A 12945-nucleotide genomic window follows, 5' to 3' on the forward strand; every position below is an offset into this window, starting at 1 on the left:
GAGCAGTTTTGCTGTGGTTCCCCTACAGATGCTGAGCTTTGCATGTGGGGCCTACCCCTTTGAGAGATGAGGATGGAAAGCACTTGGGGCAGAGGAAATGCTGACGAGATGGCTGTGGTTTCAGCTGTGTATTTGGAAGGAGCGGGGACTCATTTCTCACCTGGATCACAGCAGCCTAGTCAGGAATCAGGGCTGTGCTGCGCTGGGTGCTGAGGCCACCACTGCCCAGAGCTGGCACGCTGTTCAGTCAAGAACTTGTCTATTGGAAATGGTCCTCACTCAGCCTGTGTTTCCCAGCAGTGGTACCAGGGATGACCGGGGGACTGAGGCAAGTGACTTCGCCTTTCTGGGCTGGAGTTTTCCAACTGCAAAATAAGGACGCCAATACTTTCTTGTGCCCCTCTTTGTCCAGCTATCTGTCTCATTAGGTGTCTGGGGCACGAGCAGACTGGGTCTGTCCATACGGCACCTGTGATGATAGAGTCCTGATCCTAGCCGGAGCATCTGAGCACTACTGGACTATGGATTTAATGGTGAACAAGCAGAGAGCTCCAGATCCTGTTTGACGGGATGCAGGAGTGGCAGTGCCTGCATGGTGCTCAAGCTGCTGCCAGAGCCTGCCCCTGCTCTATGGAGAAAGGCCTTCATGCTCAAGGGTGGCCTACCTGGCCCAGACATGAGAAGGGGCTGTCCTGTCTGCAGGGGGCTGGTGACATGCGAGGGCTGGGAGTTTGTCAACATGCCACGTTGTATTCGGAGCCGGTCTGCATTGGCAGGTCAGGCCTCTTCTCACTCAAGGGTGCCCTAGGGGTCCTCCCCTGGGGCTGAGGGAGGGTAGGTGATGTCCTGGGTGTGGGGTGCTCCATCAGGAAAGTTCAGTGGTATCTGGGGTCCAGCCATACTCCCCACCACAAGGGCTCTCTGAGCAGCTGGGGGTGGCTCTGCTTTGCTGAGTCCCTTCCTGATGGCAGGTCCTCTGCTCCCCCGTGCACGCTGCAGGCTGATTGCACACATGTGCAATCACTCCCTGCTCCAGCCCGCACACCGGCTGACTTGCTGCCTAATCATCTTTCTTCTCAAGCCTCCAATCATGCGGCTGAATGTGCCGCTGATTAACACCTGGGGGGCGGAAGCACTGTGTGCCGGGCCAAATCTGGCTGTGGCTTGCGGCAGGGAAGTCAGCGCTGTGGGTTCTTCGTTGGAGCAGGGACTCCAGCGTGATGCTGGCATAACTGCTGACTGACTCTGGTGTGATTGCAGTGGCACAGTACTGGGAATCCAGCAGCCAAGAAGTGCTGAGTTTGGGCCCTGAAACATAAGAAAGTGGTGGCCTATAAGACCCTAGGGGAGAAAGACTCTGGTGGTGCCAGGGGGAGCTTGGAAGCCCCATTCCTGGCCAAGCCTGGGGCTAGCTGGAAGGACTAGCTGCCCAGACAAGTCTTTGCCATGGCTCAGGACTGTGATTTGGTCTTGTGTGAACTCAAACAGGCATGACTCTGGATTGGTGCTTCTATGGGCCTAGCACAGGAGACACATGGCCAGTGGCAGGCTCCCTTGACTGGTGTCCATGCTGTGCCAGCTGTGGTTCCATGAGGGACTTGCAGGTCAAAGCTGGTGCCACAGTCTCTGGTCTTACCCAGGCTGATCCCTGCCTGGAGCATGGCACAGAGCAGAGGTTTCCTAGGTGGAAATTCCTCCCCCTGCTACTGCTATGCTACCGCCTGCTCGAAGGACTCTTCTGCAGCAGTAGCAGGGATGGTGTGCTGGGAGAAGCAGCTCTTGGGTTGCCCCCTTGACTCCATGTGTGTTTGATCTCTCTGGCAGCTGCAGTGCCTGTGTATGTGTGTGTGCAGCTTGCTGGCTGGGTAGCCACGTGCCATTTTCCTGGGCCCCTTGTTGGCTGGCCTTAATGGCACTTGGCAGCTAAAATGGGCATGTTATCAGCTGCTTCATGACCTTCCCGTGCTTCCCCTGTGGGCAGCGTGGATGGTCCCAAGCAGACTCAGTGTCAGATGTTGGGGGGAAGAGATGAAATGGGGAAGGCAGCGCTGCTCTAGGCTGGTCCCCTCTTCACCCTGCTCATGTGCGTTCATGTGGCATTTGGTTTCTAGGCCACATGATCCTGGCAGGGGCGAGAGGTGGGGATTGGGAACAAGCAAATGCCAGCTGCTGTAAGAGCACATGAACGAGAACTGCTTTGGTGCTTAGCTGCTCTGCACAGCAGGGAGGGTCCAGGCAGCAGGTCAGGCTGTCCTAGGAAGTGGCAGGGCTGTTGGCCTGCACGCCAGGGGGGCAGTCTGCAGGGGCAGTGTCCCATGACACATCTTCGTGCCCTAGATCAGGGGGAGAATGCACATGGCTGCCAGCCCAAGAATTAAGCCATCCTCCGCTGGCCTTGCCTAGGCCTGCAGGAATTGGGCAGAGCAGAAGCCTTGTCCAGCTGCTTCGCCTGGCCTGGGCACCTCTGAAACAAGCACGAGGCTGAGCCACTGGCATGCAGGCTGCCCCTGTGAGCTCCAGGGGCAACAAGGCAGCCAGCAGGATGTGCTCAGAGCCACAGGATAGGACCGACTTGAATGAGACCTGCTGGGGTCCAGCCGTGTGCACATCTTGCAGGCTCGGACAGCTGGGAGTGGGCCCAGTGTTAGGGCTGGAAGTGCAGCAATGGGGCAGCGGGTGGACCTGGAGCCCCCGGCGGGGTCTGAGGAACGAGGCCCCTTGCAGGTGGGGTGGGCCATTGCCCACAGGGTGCTTCCTTCTGCCCCAGTCAGCAGCTGCTACGTTGGCCAGGCCCCAGCTGAGCAGAGCCCTTGGTCTCCTCTGCAAGGCCCAGGCAGCTGCTCCCTGCACTGTCCATGGTCCTGCTCTGCGATGACACACTGGTGGCTGGGGCAGCCAGGAAGGGCTTGAGCACTCTGGCCTGGCTGCCCTTGCCAGGGCTGGACTGGACTCCTCCACCTGCCTCGGAGAAGGGCCTGCCCCAGCCCAACCTGCACCTAGGGAGACCTCGGGGTCTGAGTGGGCCAAGCCGCGACCTTGCAGTGCTGATGGTTCAGGCTGGGGAAGGAGCCTCCTCGTGCGCAGCCTCCCCGTCTCCTGCCGCCTGCTCCTGCAGGCCTGTTCTAGGCAATGTCCATGCTCTGAGCCACGCATCAGGCAGCAGGACGGCACATCTGCCACTTGGCGCGCGTTCTCCCAGGCGCTGCCCAGGGACAGCCACGGGTGCAGGGAGTGCGTGGTGCTGAGTGGCTTCAGGCTTTGCTGAATGCACGTGTTGCTGCCTCCTGCTGTGAGAAAGCAGGTCCAAGACCTTGGAGCAGAAAGCGGAGTGGGGAAGCCCTTGGCTCCCGAGGTGGGTTCATACCACAGCTCCAGCCCCTGAGCAAGGCGTGTTCCCTGAACAGGCAAGCTTCTTGCTGCAGCGAGGATGTCCTCGGGCCAGAGGAGTGCAGCAGTTGCCAGGTAACTGGGATCCCCCAGCAAGACAAGGTCAGGCTTCCCTCCCACCCTGCCACCTGCATTTCGGGGAGACCGTACATGCCAGCACTGGGCAGGAGGGCCGGGGCTGCCACAGTTGTCACCACCCTGCCATGCCCCTCCCTGTGTCCTTGACTGAGCAGTCAGAGAACAGCTGATTACCAGGCCCTCTCCCCCTGGGTTTTGCTAATAATCTGATCATCTGCTAAGAACCTGGGCCAAGCTCAGGTGTGCTGGACTCCCCCTTGGTGCCGGACTCCCTTGGTGCCAGGCTTCTCCATGCGAGATACTGGCTTTGGGCTTCCTGGATGCTGAGTAAGTTGTGCATCAGCCTCCTTGATGGCTTCACCCCGTGGGCAGGGGTGGGTGGGCAGCAGGGCAAGTTTCCCTCCACTGCTGGCTGCCACTGTGCTGAGATGCTGAGACACCCCTTGGGGAGGCCCTGCTTTGTGGCCTCTGCTGAAGCGGGTGACCCCTGAGCATCAGGACTTGGGCTGAGAGCCCCAGACTCATCTTGCTTGCCAGACCCAGGTCATTTTGTCTCCTTAAAGGGAGGTGATGCCTGAACCCCACAGGAGGGCAAGAGCACAAGCAATTTTCTTTCTTAATATAAAGAGCTTCAGGTCCCATGAACCAGGAAAGATGAAGGGACAGGTGGCTGAGCAGGGGGGATGGTGATGAAAATTGGGGGAATATTTATAGGGCAGTGAGAAACCACTGTTCCTGCCTTGGACTGTCCATGTCCTTACCTCTTTTCGTCCCTCCCCCGTGCACCTTCCTAGCACGGGCTGGCTCACCCACAGCTGTGCACATCTGGAATCCAAATGGAGTTGGGGGTGGGACCTGATCTGGGACTTGGACATGGCTTCATCTCTCTCCTGGCAGGGCAGCACTCCCCTGTCCTTGTCTTCCTTCTATCTTTAGATGGACTTCTGAGGTGCCAAGCCCTGCTGTCTGCTCTGAAGTCAGTTCATTCAAAGAGCCCATTGCAGAGGGTGTCAGTCTAGCTCCAAAGAGGGAAACCGCAGAAACCATCCCCACTGAGCAGGGGGCTCCTTTCTGCCTCCCTGCCCCCATGGCTCAGAGCTGGTGCAGCACTCACATATGGGGTGGAAGTCAGGCCCAGGGGTCCCTCCTGGGTTCCCATCTGCAGGCTGGGAGCACGCCCCAGCAGAGGCAGCCCAGCTCTAAACTGTCCTTTCCCATTTCCAAACAGCCCGGCTGGGCCTCTGCATGCATTTGTTCTAGGCTGTGTCTGGGGGAGAGCTGCTTGGCTTGCTGTAGCCTCACCCAAGAGGTCTCTAGAGGTTTCTTCCACTACCTGTCCACATGCTGGTCCAGCTTCTAGAGGACCTCCAACTCCTTGTGCAAAATGAGGGACCCAGAGGAAGGGCTGCGGGGCCTCGCCAGCCTGCCCTCCACCCACGTAGACCAGTCTGGCCAAACCAACCTGGCTTCGCTAACCTGGCTTCGCTTGGCACCATCCCCCTTCACTGCCTTGCCTTGCCCCTACCTCTGCTCCCGTGTCCTCCCCCCGAAGAACCCCACCTGCCCCAAACCATGCATGCTCCCTGGCTGGACAACAGCAGGCAGCAGCCCAGCTCCTTGAGGAAGACCACTGGTCAGCCTCAAGGCAGGAAGAGGCGCAAGGTCACGGCTGCTGAGTTCCTCTTCATGATTTATGGATATTCTCCCATTATCACTGTTATTAGTTGGATGTGGTTCCTGCTGCCGCCACCTGCTGGCCACTGGCTCATGGTGCTGGCAAGGAGCATGCAAGGGGGGGTTTCCAGGTGCCCAGTGCTGTGGGGGGCCAAGTGTGCACCCAACAACAGCAGGCACAAGTCTGTGGGAGTTGCACCTGGCGTGAATTGGGCCCATGGTGCTGGGTAGAAGCTCACCTTGGAGAAAGGCAGGTCTTGTGATTTGACCTTCAGAGGGGCATCACGTTCCTGTAAGGGCTGCATCAGGGCAGCTACGCCGGGGCCTGGCGCATGGGCCTGGCTCCTGGTCCACCCACAGGCACACACCCAGCCTGTCCCTGTCTGTCTGCAGACATGTGCCGAGACCCAGACACCAGTTCTTAGAGCAGCATCTGTGCCCTCAGCCCTGGTACCTGAGGTCTCGAGTGATGATGACAGTCCTTCACATGGAGAAATGTGGCGCCTTGCAGAGTTGCTGTGTGGCAGGTACCTAGGGATGGAGGGGAGTGAGTGGACAGCAGGCTTTGAACAGCTGCTTTCCTAATGTGAGCTCATGACTAGGGCTGGAGATGAGGCAGGAGGTTTGGCCATGGATCCACGAGCCCCTTCTTGCCTCTCTGATGAGGTTACTGGCCTCATGGCCCCACGTGAGGATAGACCGCTGAGTCTTTGGCAATGGCAATGGCAGGAGTATTGGAACTGGATGGCTGCACAGAAATGTGAAGGTGATGAGGGCTGAGTTTCCATCATCCTGGAGGGGGAACAGTATGTAGCTGGGGAGTGCCCACTGTTTGCTGAATATTACACAACCCAGCGCCACTTTTCTTTTTCCCACAAGCCTTTTTCTCTCTTTTCTGGGAGTTTTGTTTTCTGATTCTTATTTGATGCCCCTCATTGTGGCAGCTGGGCACCTTCAAGATGCAGGGATAGCCCATCTGTCACTTGGCACTGGAGGTATTCCCGCCCTGCTTTTCCTGTCCCTCTGTCTCTCCAGGCTCATGTGCCGTGGTGGGGCAGTGCTGACAGCTTGGGCATGCTGGGTGCTCAGAGTAATCCTGTTACAGGTGGATTTCCAGATCATTAGGCAATAATTTAAGAGGGGTAAAGGAGCGATTGTGCCATGGAGCTGTGCAGCAGGGAGCAGCTGGCTGGCATCTCTGTGGTGGCGTAGCGGGGAGGGGAGCAAGTGCCTAAGAGATCTGCTCCTTTTCTTTAAAGAGCAGTGGGGGCGGGCAGGGGGGGTGATGAATGGCTGGTGTGAGGAGTCATGGGGAGCCCAAGAGATGGGTGCCCCTGCTATCCACGAGTGGGGTCAGTGTAAGAGTGCCGTGCAGCCAGCCTGTCCCACTGCTGCCTTCCCCCCCGCCTGGAGTCGGTTCCAGCAGTGTCAGACCAGTTCCTTCTCATTGCCCAGCATCTCTTCGCTTCTCCATAGCAGCTGGCGTGAGGTTAGCGCTGGCTGTGCTAGCGACTGAGATGCATGCAGCCTGGGGGCAAGGCTGAGACTGAACCAATTCATCCCACCTCATCCCCGAACTGACTCCTTTCCCCCTAGTTACTCATCAGCCACGCTGAAGACTAGAGCAAGACCCCACAGACCCATCCAAGCAGCTGCAAGTAGCAGAGTTCATGGGCCCTCAGTGGAGCTGGACTTGAGGGGGCAACAGAGGTGGCCAGGGCAGGGTTGACCCTTCCCTTCCCTGCATGCTGGGAAGTACAGGACTGTGCCCCTTGGCCGCCATGAGCTGCTGCCTCTGAGCCCCTTCACAAAAGCTCCTCTGAGCTGCCTGCGCTCTCCCGGCACACACAAGGGAGCCCTTCTGTCTGGCAGCAAAGGCTCTTTTCAAACCCTGGCCCCAGGCCCCCTCCCCACTGAATGCATCAGGAACCATCCCTGTCCCCTGAATAACCTTGGGAGCCTGCCAGGAACTGGAGCCTGTCTGCAGCCAGACCCCCGTCCATGGGCTCCCTCCCTCAGCTCCGTGCCCACAGCCCGGCTGTGCTGCTAGGGCCCTCCTAACAGGCTTCCTCGCAGAGGCAAGCCAACATGATCTCAGGATCATTCACTCATAGGCAGCATTTGATCCCAGCCCTCCTGGGGGCATCTCCAACCCAGGCTGGTTGGGGCACTTTGTCTGCAGGGCACTGGAAGTCTTCAGATGCTTGCCAATCACCCTGAATTGCTTTTACCCACCTGGGAAGACCCTTCCCCACCTCCCAACCTCCTCCAGTCTCCCTCACTCATAGGCCCAGGGCTTTCTTAGCTCCAACATGAGCAGAAAGCCTCTACAGGTCCCCGAACATGCCCCAGAGTCTGTGTGGAGAGCTAATAGCACCCACTGCGTGGAAGTGAGGGATGGGGTAGCCTGGACTGGGTAGGGGGTGGGTTTCCCAGATGGCAAACTGTTGGGAGGAAGGGACTGGAGAGCACACAGCGACATGCTTCATTTCTAACAATGGCCCTGTGTTTGTGGTCTGCAGGATAGAGCCAGAGATGCTGAACAGGGGGTTGAGGAGCCAGAGGTCCCTTTGGCTTGCATTGGCCCCTCAGGCTCCATCATGCTGGGGGGGGTCTGAATGGAGGGGCAATCGGTGCAGTCAGGTCCGTGCTCCCTCCCCACCTGCTGCTTTCTCTCCTTTCCTCCTTCTCCCCCCTGCCCTTTCTTTTTGTCGTCTCTTCCTCCATCTCTCCCTTTTGGTATTTCACCCCTCATCTCTTTTGCTGCTTTATAGGATCCTTCTCTCTCCTCCCCAGGTTTCTCTGTCTCTCTCCTTTGTCTTGTTACCTTTCCTTCCCCAGCCCTTCCTTTGCCAGCTGGAGCAATGCATCTTCTTTCTGTAACCCCTGCCATGACTTCTCCCTGACTCCGGTGCCTGCCTGCTATGGTGATGGGTATGTTAGAAACTCCAAGAGGCAGGGGAGGTAGACAGCTGAGTCCAATCCAGCCTGCATCTCCCTGTGGGAAGGCCTGGTCACCGGCCCCACTGGAAGGGTCCCTGGAGCAGAGCTTTGCCTTCCTCCTCCCAGCCCGTGAGGTACGGAGCCGGGGCTGTTTCTCTCCAGTTCATTTAATGACCCAGGCTAAGCGCCACCAGAGAGGAGCCAAGCCTGGCAACCCCTGGCTTCCTCTGATCTGAGCTCTCCCCTTAAAGCTGTGCAGCCCAGTGGCAGCGGCATCAGATGTGGGAGCGACAGCAGCCAAGGCCACCTCAGGCAACAGCCATTCCTTCTGCCCATGTGTGCCACGAGGAGGAGGATGGGGAAGAAGACAGGTGCTCACAGGGGGGAATCTTGCCTTGTTTTCCAGGAGCCTGATGCCCAAGGACAGAGACCCAGGCAAGCAGAGATCAAGGAGAAGCCTTTTTGGCATGACTGAGGGAGACAACACTGCCTGCCTATCATTGTCTTCTTTGCATTCAGCTCTCTGGACCAGCAGCTGCACCTTTAGCACCACCTACACAAGGACCATGCAGCGAATGCCACCCTTGTGATGGAGGAGGCCTAAGAGACAGCAACAGGTGAGGTACCCTCTGGTGTTCCCACTCCCTCCTGGGGTGCTGCCAGCACTTGATCTTGGCTTCCTGGGGTGACCTATGCAAGGGCCAGAGCTCTGGGTCCAGTCCCACTTGCCCTCAGCACTGCTCTGCCTGCCCTGCTCTTTCTCCTCCATGAGGCCAGGGGAAGATCTGCCCGAGGAAGGAGCTCCTTCATCCCCAGCTCGGCTCCCAGTGACCTTACAGCATGTACTACCGAGGTCAGCCCTGCCCAGACCATTCCTCCATTTCCGAGGGCTCTGAATTACTGTCCAGCTGTTCTCCCAGCCATCGGGGCTGCTGCCCGTTGTTCTCCAGGTGGCTCTTGCTCTTTCCTGGCCTAGCAGGTGGGACATCAGTGCATGTGGACTGTGGAGCTGGACTCACCACTTCTGTGCCCAGCTCAGACCTGGGGTGACAGCCGGGGCAGTCACAAGCAGCAGCTCCCAGCGGATGCCCCGTGGGCTGGACTGTTAGGAGCAGTGTGGACGTCTGGCAGCTGTGGGGGCTGCAGGCGCTGTATACCCTGGGCACATTTCTGAAGGCAGGGGCTGTAAGAAGAAGCAGCCAAGTGATAGAGGACTTTGCTCTTGGCAGCTGCCAGAGACTCATGCCTCAGGATCTGGGAATGTGAGCAGCTTGCCACAGCTGATCACATGTCCCAGGTTTAGGGACTGGTAGGGACACGCAGTTTAGAGGTTAGACCACAGGACAGAGCACCTGCACCCTCCTGCCACCTCTGAAGCAGGCTCCCTGGATGGCCTTTTATGAACCAGCCCCCCTTGCTGGACAGATCTAGACTCTCCAGGCACCAAAATAGGGGCAGCTGAGCTCCCAGCAGCTAGTCATGCTGGAAAATCAGGCTTCTGCTCCTCTGAGTGAAACTGGGAGTCATGTTGGTCCCTGGAGCCAGGGGTACCAGGAGACCCAGTCCACTCCTGCTTAGTCACTGAGATCCTCTATGGTGAGGTACCAGCAAAGCGCTAGGTGCCATTGCTCCTGACGGTGACAAAGCAAGCCATGCTTGCTGCCACATGCAAGCTGGGGAGAGCTTTGTACGCGCTGTACTTCCAAGGTTTGGACTGACGTGTTCCCAGCCACAAGGAGCCAATGAGTAATTCTGTAGGTGGCACATGTTGCTGTGCCAGGGGCTTTGTAAGTACACGATCCCTCCAGCATCACACAGTTGTGTCTGCTACCGTGGAGTTCATGTCAGGGAACAAAACACACTTTAGCTAAGTTTCAATGGTGCCCCTTGGCTCATGGAGATGGCCAGGGGCACCATGTCCTGGTTTAGGGACTCCCAGGCACAGCTGTGCTGGCAAGGGTGGAAGCTGTAGAGGAAGGGGAATAGCTCAGAGGATGCTCAACCGCTGTGGCTTGGTAGAGCTGCACTGGGACAGAGTCCTCACTGTGCTGGACCTTGCACTGTCATTTATACATGGACCAGCTGGCAAGGCAGAAGGCAGCACTTGCATTACATTGCCCAAGATGGAGAGTAATAGAGAATATGCCCACTGATTTCAAGAGTTGACTGGCACCTACTTGGGAGCTAGTCCATCACAGAGTAGGTTGCCCAGGTGAGATGCCAAGGACGTGGGACCCACAGCATTTCCAGAACTTCTTAGCTCCCCCTTCCAAAAACCCTGTCTCCCCAAGCAGAGCTTTGGGCTTCTTTGATTCAAGGGCTGTTACGTGATTTTCCTGCTGGGAGCTTGACTCTCGCCTCTGGCGCATGTGTTAACTGGGAGGAACTTGAGAGAAGAAAGGCTAGTTAGAACACAGCCGCCTGCCAAGGAGAAAGGGAGTCGTGCTCCAGACACTGATATATTTTGTTCAGTGCTTGCCCTGTGCTACCAGGGGCTGGCTTCTCTGAAGGTCTGTGCTGTGGCAATGCACGCAGTAGGCTCCGGAGAGCCAATGCACGCAGTAGGCTCTGGAGAGCTTCAGCACCCCAGTGCACTGGTGCAGCATGCAGCTGGTTGCATGCCGTGAATACAAGTGAGGCTGCTAACGTGTCTGTCAGTGCTGCATGCTCCAGAGGGCAGGCCGAGGGCACCGGCTCCTGCTGGGCATGGGGGAGCACAAGCCTTACCTGCAGAATGCGCAGAACGAGGCAGTGCCAGTCCTCTGTGTGCTACCTCAGTGCCCTTGGAGGCATTAGTCCCTTGGGAGATATGAAGGACACCTCCCTTGCTCAGCCTTCTGTCATGACCGAGAGCCAGGGCTCAGCCCCAGGGTGCTAAAGGGGCCAGGATGTTTGAGCTGAATTCCTCATAGAGACTGCATTCTTCCTGCCCTTCCCTTAGGTATGGGGCAGTTGACCCATGCCCAGACTATGGTGCCCATCCAGCCCATTGGCACACTCCCAGTGCCACACTGAGGCATCTGTGCCCCTTCCGTGTTGAGTTCTACCTCCCCGTCGCTGCCAAGGAGACGTTGATATGCCCTAAACCTTCATCCTGGGATGCATCTGGCCTGCCGGCCCTATGTCTGACCCCCACCCTGGGATAAATTAATCCAGGCCTGGAAGTTTTTACTTCCGTGGAGCTAGTGTAGTTACTGACGTGAGTAAGGCAGGAGGGCTTTGAACCGGGGAGCACTTTCTCTGTGAGTGGAGCTGCCTCTGTGAAGAAGGCAGGGCAGAGCCCAACTGCGCTTTGATTCCTCCTCCTCTGTGCAGCTGACACGTGCGTCTGGGAGGTAATTCCTCCCCGCGTGGCGAGGCGGGGTGGAAACACAGAGAAGAGGGAAACTCGGAGACGGTTATGTTAGAAAAGTAATTGACAAGATAAGGCCGGGGTGTGATATTACCCGAGTTGCATCCTTCTATGAGGTTAATAAGACAAGACAGACAATTGCTGCCGCCTGATACGGTGAGTGTTGTGTGAGGAAGTCTGTTAGTGGGTTGATGACTAATACGATATGTTGGAAACCTGCTAAGGGGAGGGGAAGTTGCTAATATGATTCAACTGACCCTCTCCGCACCTGTGACGGTATCTTTTTTAAAAAACCACAGGTGAATGATGGCCTCATAGGGGAACAGGTGGGGGGAGAAACGTCTGCACAAGCGAGCTGTGCTCAGGAGCCAGCAAGGAGTCAGTACTCACTCAGACAGCAAGCGGAGCAAGGGACTCGGGATCAAACTCTCGACACAAGCCACATAGAGCAGAGCCCGACCGACTCTTTGTCCAGCCCAGGGGCTCGTGCGCTTTGCAGCTCACAGCCCTGCTGAATGCGCAGTGACACTGCCAGCTGGCTCAGCACTTCCATTTTAAGCTCCGGTTTTCAGGGGGCTTGTGCGCGTGCTGGAAGAAGTGCGTTCTGCTCTGAAACAGTCTCTCCGTTCTGCTCTGAAACAGTCTGTCAGCATGGATGGGACAGAGCTGCTGCCCCCCTGCTTTCAGAGCTGCACGTGCAGGGGAAGTGGTGAGTTCCTGCGGGATGTGCTGGGGGACATGGTGTCCCACTTCCCGGGTGTGGGGCTCTGGCCCCTGACAGGTGGGATCTGCATCCCCCAAGAGGTCAGGATGTAGGGGCATGGCTAAAAAGCAGCTTGCTTGCTCCCCACATGTAAAGCCCTGGAGCGGGGATGATGTGGCTGCCTGAGAGCAATGCAGTTGCATCAGTGCACTGTCCTGGGTGTGCCTGTTGACCCGTGCCCAGTGCCAGTCCTCTAGTGCACCCCTCTCACGTGTGTGGAGCAAATGCACCATGTTTCACAGTGGCACCCCCCGGTGTGGTCTGGAGGAGCACTTGCCCCAGAACACCCATGACTGCACCTGGCACTTTTGCCTGGGAGCAATTATATGCGAATGCGGTGAAATTCACCCCTTTGTGGTGGTCCTTTTTTGTGCCTAAGTAGCAGGCTCAGTTGAGACGTGCCCAGAGACAGGTGCAGAGTTTGGCCCTGGGCCCTGGCATTCCAAGGGACCCAGAATGGCTGATTCTTTTTTTTTAATGAGTCACGAATGGTTCTTACATCAAGTGTACTAATTCTTCTGTTTCTATTCAAACTATGATAGGGCTGGATTACTCATACTTACTACAGACACACGACTAAGAACAGCTGGGAGCTTAACTTCAGAAGCTGCAAAATGGTACGGGGGTGTCAGAGAAGAAGTGGTGCCTGATTTAAGACCTGGTCTCTGACCCTCAGCTCTTTGCAGGTGGCTTAGTGCCAGCCCTATATCCAGGTGGGCTGTGCCCTTTGAGCAGTGCTGCCTGTTTC

This window comes from Alligator sinensis, unplaced genomic scaffold, assembly GCF_000455745.1.
Source record: "Alligator sinensis unplaced genomic scaffold, ASM45574v1 scaffold278_1, whole genome shotgun sequence".
In the NCBI taxonomy this organism is placed as follows: domain Eukaryota; kingdom Metazoa; phylum Chordata; order Crocodylia; family Alligatoridae; genus Alligator; species Alligator sinensis.